Here is a 6,503-nt window from a genome sequence, read left to right as displayed (position 1 = left end):
GTTAGACTCCTACAACGGTGCTCTACAAAACCTCGGTTTCGATTTTTACTTTTACGGAAGTTTTTCAAGATTGGTTACTATTCATCCAAAATGAAAAACATAAGATTTCACATGAAAAATCCGAAATCTTACCTCTAGAAGTTGGGGTTTTCTGCTAGAATGTCTCGGGTTACGATTCTACCAGATTGAACGGAAGAAATTTTGATAAAAATGCTTGATTCCTTTGATTTCCCCTTGGTTTTCTCTCTATTCGGCCACACTTAGGAAAAGAAGAACACTTTTGTCTTCTAATTCCTTCTTAAGTGCTTTTAAGAACAAAATTAATATTTTATTAATATTTTCTTATTACTTTCTAATTAAAGAAAATACCTTAATTCTCATAATTTAATTCTACTAATTTTTCTTAAGTTTAACACTTAATTTGAATGGTTCTGTGTTCCTTAAATTTTTTTGAAACCCAACTTTCCGTTTCTCAAAACGAGCCTCTTTTCGGTACCAATAATCTCACTCCCGGTACTGGTTCTGTACTGCATTTCTGGACTGTCGAGTACCCTGGGTCAAACTTCTCATATTCAACCCAATTCTCTTGGGTATCTCATTAGTCAATTTCTTTTTCTGAAATTTTCATTTTAATCGATCTAGAATTGCCCAAAACGTTTATCTTTGCGGTACTGATTTTTGAGCTATTTCCCACTTTAACTGACTCGGGAAAAATCATGTTTCAGGAACTATTGCTATTTTCCTTACTTCTAACATTTCTACTATTTTTCTAACTTGTCATTTGGTCACATACCAAATATATCAGTTATTCAGAACTAAAATATACTCATTAAAATTTCTAATTTTTAACTAATATTTTACTATTTATAACTAATATTTACGAATTTCCTCTGTAAAAATATTTGTATTATAATTTTACACATTTTGAGAAATTTTATCCCGTACATAAAATTTTTACATAACATTCTATTAATCAAGTCAAAATTCTATTACTTACTATTCTAAAAAGATTACAGTCAAATGTCAAACTGTCTAAATTAGACTAAAATTTTCTCGATCATTAAAAAAAAAAAAAAAAGTATCATACTTAGTCTTCAGTTTTCATGTATGTAGTCCCCAGCGGGCTGCCACGCTTCCAGTGTGGATCGACTTATGCCGTAGACTTCAAGATCATTGCAAAAACTGCCATGCTGGAAAACTTTTATTAAGTAAAGAGACCTTTTTACCCTTGTAATTGCCTAGGGCTTTATCTCTTTCTTCCTCTTCTCTCTCTCTCTCATAGGAAGCAGCCTCCATCTTCTCCATTGTCTCATCTCCATTAAGGTTCGGCGGAATCGCAAGGCCGTGCGAGGAGTTCGTTAGTGATTCCGGTGCAGATGATCGTCGTGTCTTTCATCGCTGACATTGAACTCAGCATTCTCCTTCCAATAGCACAGAGCCGTCAATGCACAAATTCACTCATGGAAATTTTACTGTGTTTTCTTCGGTGTTGCATCGCCCCTCCATCGCACAAAGGAGATTTGAGGAGATCTCCTCCACTCATGACGGAGATCCGGCGATCTCCTCTGTCACATAGAGGAAATCCGGAGATCTCCTCCATCGCAACGTTGGAGATATGTGACGGTAGAGATCCAGAGATATCTGCGCGGCGGAGATTCCAAATTGAAAGCCGAAACTTTTTCTTTTTCTTCTTTTTCTTGATTGTGGATCTGGTGGATTTTTGGTGTATTTCTTATAAATTTTAGTGGATTTTTGGGAATTTGCTAAATTTTTTGGTATTCTAACAATGGTGACGGCTATACTGCCGCCAATCACAGTAATCCTGCCAATATACTACTAGTTACCGACTTGGATACCACTAGTTACCGCCTCAGATGCTGTTGGTTATCGGCCAGATACCGGTGGTTCCTAGACAAGATATCAGTGATTATGGTTACTGGTTGGTTCCAACGACGGTGGTGCCGTGGGCAATGGTGGATACCTGTTAGCCGCTGGTAATGGTGGTTACCGGCATATACTAGTCGGTAACCATTCAGTATTCAGGTGGATAATGTTATTGTGACCGGATATCGACCGGTATTTTAAGAGTATATTTGGTATTCTAAATATAGTGTGATGACATGACTGGTATTTTCAATAATAATTTGTCTTTTTGGCATATGTCAATCTAAATATAAAATCTGTGATAGTTCCCTTTAAAGCTCGAGATTTAATTTAATTGAGTACGTTAAACTTGGCTCTTTTAGAGTTATTATGATGTGCTTTAATTTTATCACTTTACTATTTTTCTTAGAATGCATTCGTCTTCTTTTCCCCTTTTCCCCTTAATTACTTATAACATTTAAAATAGGCATTTGATGGTAATAGGGCATGCATAGAATTTAAACCCAATTCTTTATAGCCCAAAATTCTACTTTTTATTAAAGAGGGGGAAAAAAAAGTCAGCTATCTTTTGGTGTAAATTAGGCTTGATATTTTTCAAAAAGAAAAAAAAAAGAAAAAAGGCTTGGTATTATTTTTAAACTCTAGTTATTTACTCAAAGGAGCGAGCCCGCCGCGACCGCCTCTAACACCTCAACCGCTCCAACGCCAACGCCCCCGGCCGCGACGCCGCCGTCTTCAAATCCTCAGTCGATATCCAGCCGGAGTGGACATGCTCGACCAGATACCCTTCTCCACCTTCTCCAAGCTCTCTTCTCCGTCCCCGAGCCCCGAGCCCCGACCCCGAGGACCTCCTCCTCTGCGGCGGCCTCGAGTTCTACGACCGCGCCTTCGACCGCATCACGCCGAAGAACGAGCGCCGCCTCGAGCGCTTCAAGAACCGCAATTTCTTTAAGGTCACCACCACTGATGATCCCGTCATCCGCCGGCTTGCGAATGAGGATAAGGCTACGGGTTTTGCCACCGATACGATCCTCTCCACGCTCATGTGCGCTCCTAGGTCGGTTTACTCTTGGGACATTGTGATCCAGCGCGTCGGGAACAAGCTTTTCTTCGACAAGAGGGATGGTTCGCAGCTCGATTTGCTCTCCGTCCATGAGACCTCTCAGGAGCCTCTGCCGGAGGCCAAGGACGACATCAATTCCGCATATTCGCTCAGCGTTGAGGCCGCTTATATCAACCAGAATTTCTCTCAGCAGGTGCTGATCAGGGACGGGAACAAGGTGACTTTCGATGAGCGGAATCCGTTCGCCAACGAGGGCGAAGAGGTCGCCTCCGTCGCATACCGGTACCGCGGTGGAAGCTTGACGACGACATGTATCTGGTGGCCCGGTGCGAGGTTCAGAGTGTTGTTGAGGTGAACAACCAGAGATCTTTCCTGACATTGAACGCTCTGAACCAATTTGATCCCAAGTATTCGGGTGTCGATTGGAGGCAGAAGCTGGAGACTCAGAGAGGCGCGGTTTTGGCGACGGAGCTCAAGAACAACGCGAACAAATTGGCTAACTGGACTGCCCAGGCGCTTCTTTTGAGCGCGGATTTGATGAAACTTGGATACGTCTTGTGGGTTCATCCCCGGGATCACTTCAACCATGTGATCTTGGCCGTGGTTGCATATAAGCCGAGGGATTTCGCCGCGCAAATTAACCCCAACACCTCGAATATGTGGGGGATTGTGAAGTCCATTGTGGACTTGTGCATGAGATTGAATGAGGGCAAGTATGTTCTTGTGAAGGTTCCGTCCAAGCCCCAAGTTAGGATCTATGAAGTGCCTGCGGATGCGTTTGAGAACGATTACGTCGAAGAGCCGTTGCCGGAGGAGGAGCAAGTGCAGCCGCCGGTGGAGAATGCTGAGGGTGAGGCAAATGCTGCTTCAAACGATGTCGAAGATAAGCAGATTGATGCTGAATCTTAATGGGGTAGTTTCTTTACTTCCAAGTTTTCTGTTGTATGTTTGTGTTTTTACCTTTCATATGCTTTGTTCTTTGAATCATAATGTGACTGATCCCTGAGGTCTTTGAGAAGTTATATGGTGGATTTTTCTTTTTAGGTTGTATGATGAAAAGACACGTGGAAAACTGAACTTAAATACATTCAGATATGTTTGGAGGATTATTTTAAATTAGTTGAAGAATTTTATGCGCTGCTATGGTGAGGATGAAATAAATTTTGAGTTTGTCGACCCCATTTACGTGGACAACACTCTGAAGTTATTATCAGGAATTTGTTATAGTATAGTAAGTGGTCACTCATGTTCTTGTCTTATAAGTTATAATAAAGGAGTGAGATCTTATCAAATATACTTCACGTTTGTATATTTTCCTGTTTTGTATAGAACATTTTGCCTTTCCATCTTAATGTTGATTTGAACCAATGAACCATCCATGGTTTGGCCTCTCTTATGCGGAACTTGTCTTGGTATTTTAACATTGATTGCTCGTTGTCTAATCGAGTTTTATTTTGTCTATTGTTCTGAATTCTTGTCCAGACTTCGGAGAGCGAATACCTATTTATGACTATGACAATTGCAATAATGGAAGAGCAAATCTACAAGGTCAAATCTGTTAGGGCAAACTGTTTTGAACTGGCATTGAACGTATATGGTTCTCCATTCTTAAATTTTTTTGATAGGTAGATACACTGAAGCAGGCATGCTTTTTTTTTGTCCTTTTTTTTTTGGTTTTTCCCCTTTTTGTTCACGAGTTCCGACAACCTAAACTTTATTTCTATTTTTATTACTTGTGTGTTCTTTTTTCGAAACTTGATCACTGAGTTTTAGTTTTGGAATGGAAGTCTTTTCATACCTGTCTAACTTATTCTTGTTTGTTTTCTTCCCGTCTCTGAGGTTTATGGGTTGTGATTCTTCTGCATTTTGGGCCCTTTTTGAGTTGATGTGATGTACTTAACTGACATTTAATATGAGTATGAGATTATGTCAATATCACAATATGACTTCTAAATACTTATTGGCACTTTTTTGTTCTATTTCAATCTAATCTGAATAATCCAGCTTGAAAAAATGACCGCCAAAAGCTCGACTAAGCTAAAAACCTTGTCTACACAAATCTGTCATGAAACGAATTTGAACTTGTTCCAATTCTCTTTGTTTTAGGCCGCAAATCACTCTTGAGTCCACTTATAATGTATAGTAATCATGTGCTAAATTTTGTTTTAGTATCCGTTCTCTTGTAGTCAAAATAAAAGAAACAAGATGAGGCTTGAAAGCCTTACAATATTTTTCCTTGGTATGGTGTAGTAATTATCGACAATTGTATACATCAATCCATTCTCGTTCTTATATAATGTTGTTGGAAACAGTGTCCTAGAAGCACGAGATGTAATAGGATATTTATTATTTAATTAATAAAATAGTTTATTCATCATTTTATGTGCATATATTTATGAATATTTTATGAATATCAAATGAAAATTTCGTAACTATTTATGTAACCTTAAACATTGTATATAAGTGTTATATACGAGAGGATAATATTTAAGGATAATAATAAAAAACGTTATTCATAATGAATTTAATTAAAGTTCAGAATCTTTAATTAAAACATTATTAATACATGTCATTCCCATTTAGAATGGAACGGTGATATCCGCACTGTTAATATGGTGAGATATTGAATGAGTGTATTTCGCATAATAAGATTGTGTGGAACAGGGACACAAACACAATATGAATTTCTAATAATTTTCGTTAAGCACAGAAATTCTGATTGAGTCTACCAATGGTCATATATAGAATGATCTTAATCCTAAGTTCTTAACAAACTCCTATTTATGGATTTGTGTCTTTTGATTTATTTAGTACGGATTTCGAGACCCTGAATTCTATTCCTTATTTTTTGGAGACATGATGAAATAGGTAGCTGAGAATATTATTATACGAGATGGAATCCATTCCTTCTTGAGAAAGAAGTAGATAAATAATTCTCTTGAGTGTTGATTCGGTACTTGGATTAGTAAGAGCGCTCTGGTTCATGAATGTGTTTTATGAATCACTATCCATTAGATAATCAATGGTACTCAAGGATGAAGATATAATTAGAGAGGTTAACGGATTCCACCTAGCTCTAATTATGAATTATTTATGGAGGATTGATCTATATGCAATGACTATATCAAATAGATACTTCACAGTTTAAAAGTAATTAATGTCTATATTTTCGATAGTTCAATTCCAAGTTTATAGTGGAGTAACTATTAGAATTAATATAATTAATTAACTAATTAAAGTGTTTAATTAATTATTAATTTTATTAGAGCTCGGGATTATAGGTCCATTAGTCCCCGCGTCGTCCTTATAATTCTACCAGACACAAAGGACAAAATGGAAATTTTAGAATTATGAAATTTTAAAATTAAATACTCGAAAAATAATTAATTGAGAATTAATTATTATTTAAATAATGTGATTATTTAAATTTGAATTTGAATCATGAACATAATTTAAATTTATCATTTTAAAATTATTTAATGAGTTGTTCAATTTAGAATTCAAATTAATTTAAGTTTGACTTAAATTCGAATTTGAATTTGAATTAAAATTGGAC

At 37.1% G+C, this 6,503-nt stretch overlaps 1 pseudogene; it reads left to right on the top strand.

Moving 5' to 3' along the window:
- Positions 1-1,874: 1,874 nt before the first annotated feature.
- LOC112090647 lies at positions 1,875-4,520 on the top strand (annotated as a pseudogene).
- Positions 4,521-6,503: the final 1,983 nt, after the last annotated feature.

This window comes from Morus notabilis, unplaced genomic scaffold (assembly GCF_000414095.1).
Source record: "Morus notabilis unplaced genomic scaffold, ASM41409v2 Scaffold1010, whole genome shotgun sequence".
Classification (NCBI taxonomy): domain Eukaryota; kingdom Viridiplantae; phylum Streptophyta; class Magnoliopsida; order Rosales; family Moraceae; genus Morus; species Morus notabilis.
The sequence above is the reverse complement of the archived record's forward strand: the minus strand, read 5'-3'. Positions and strand labels throughout refer to the sequence as shown.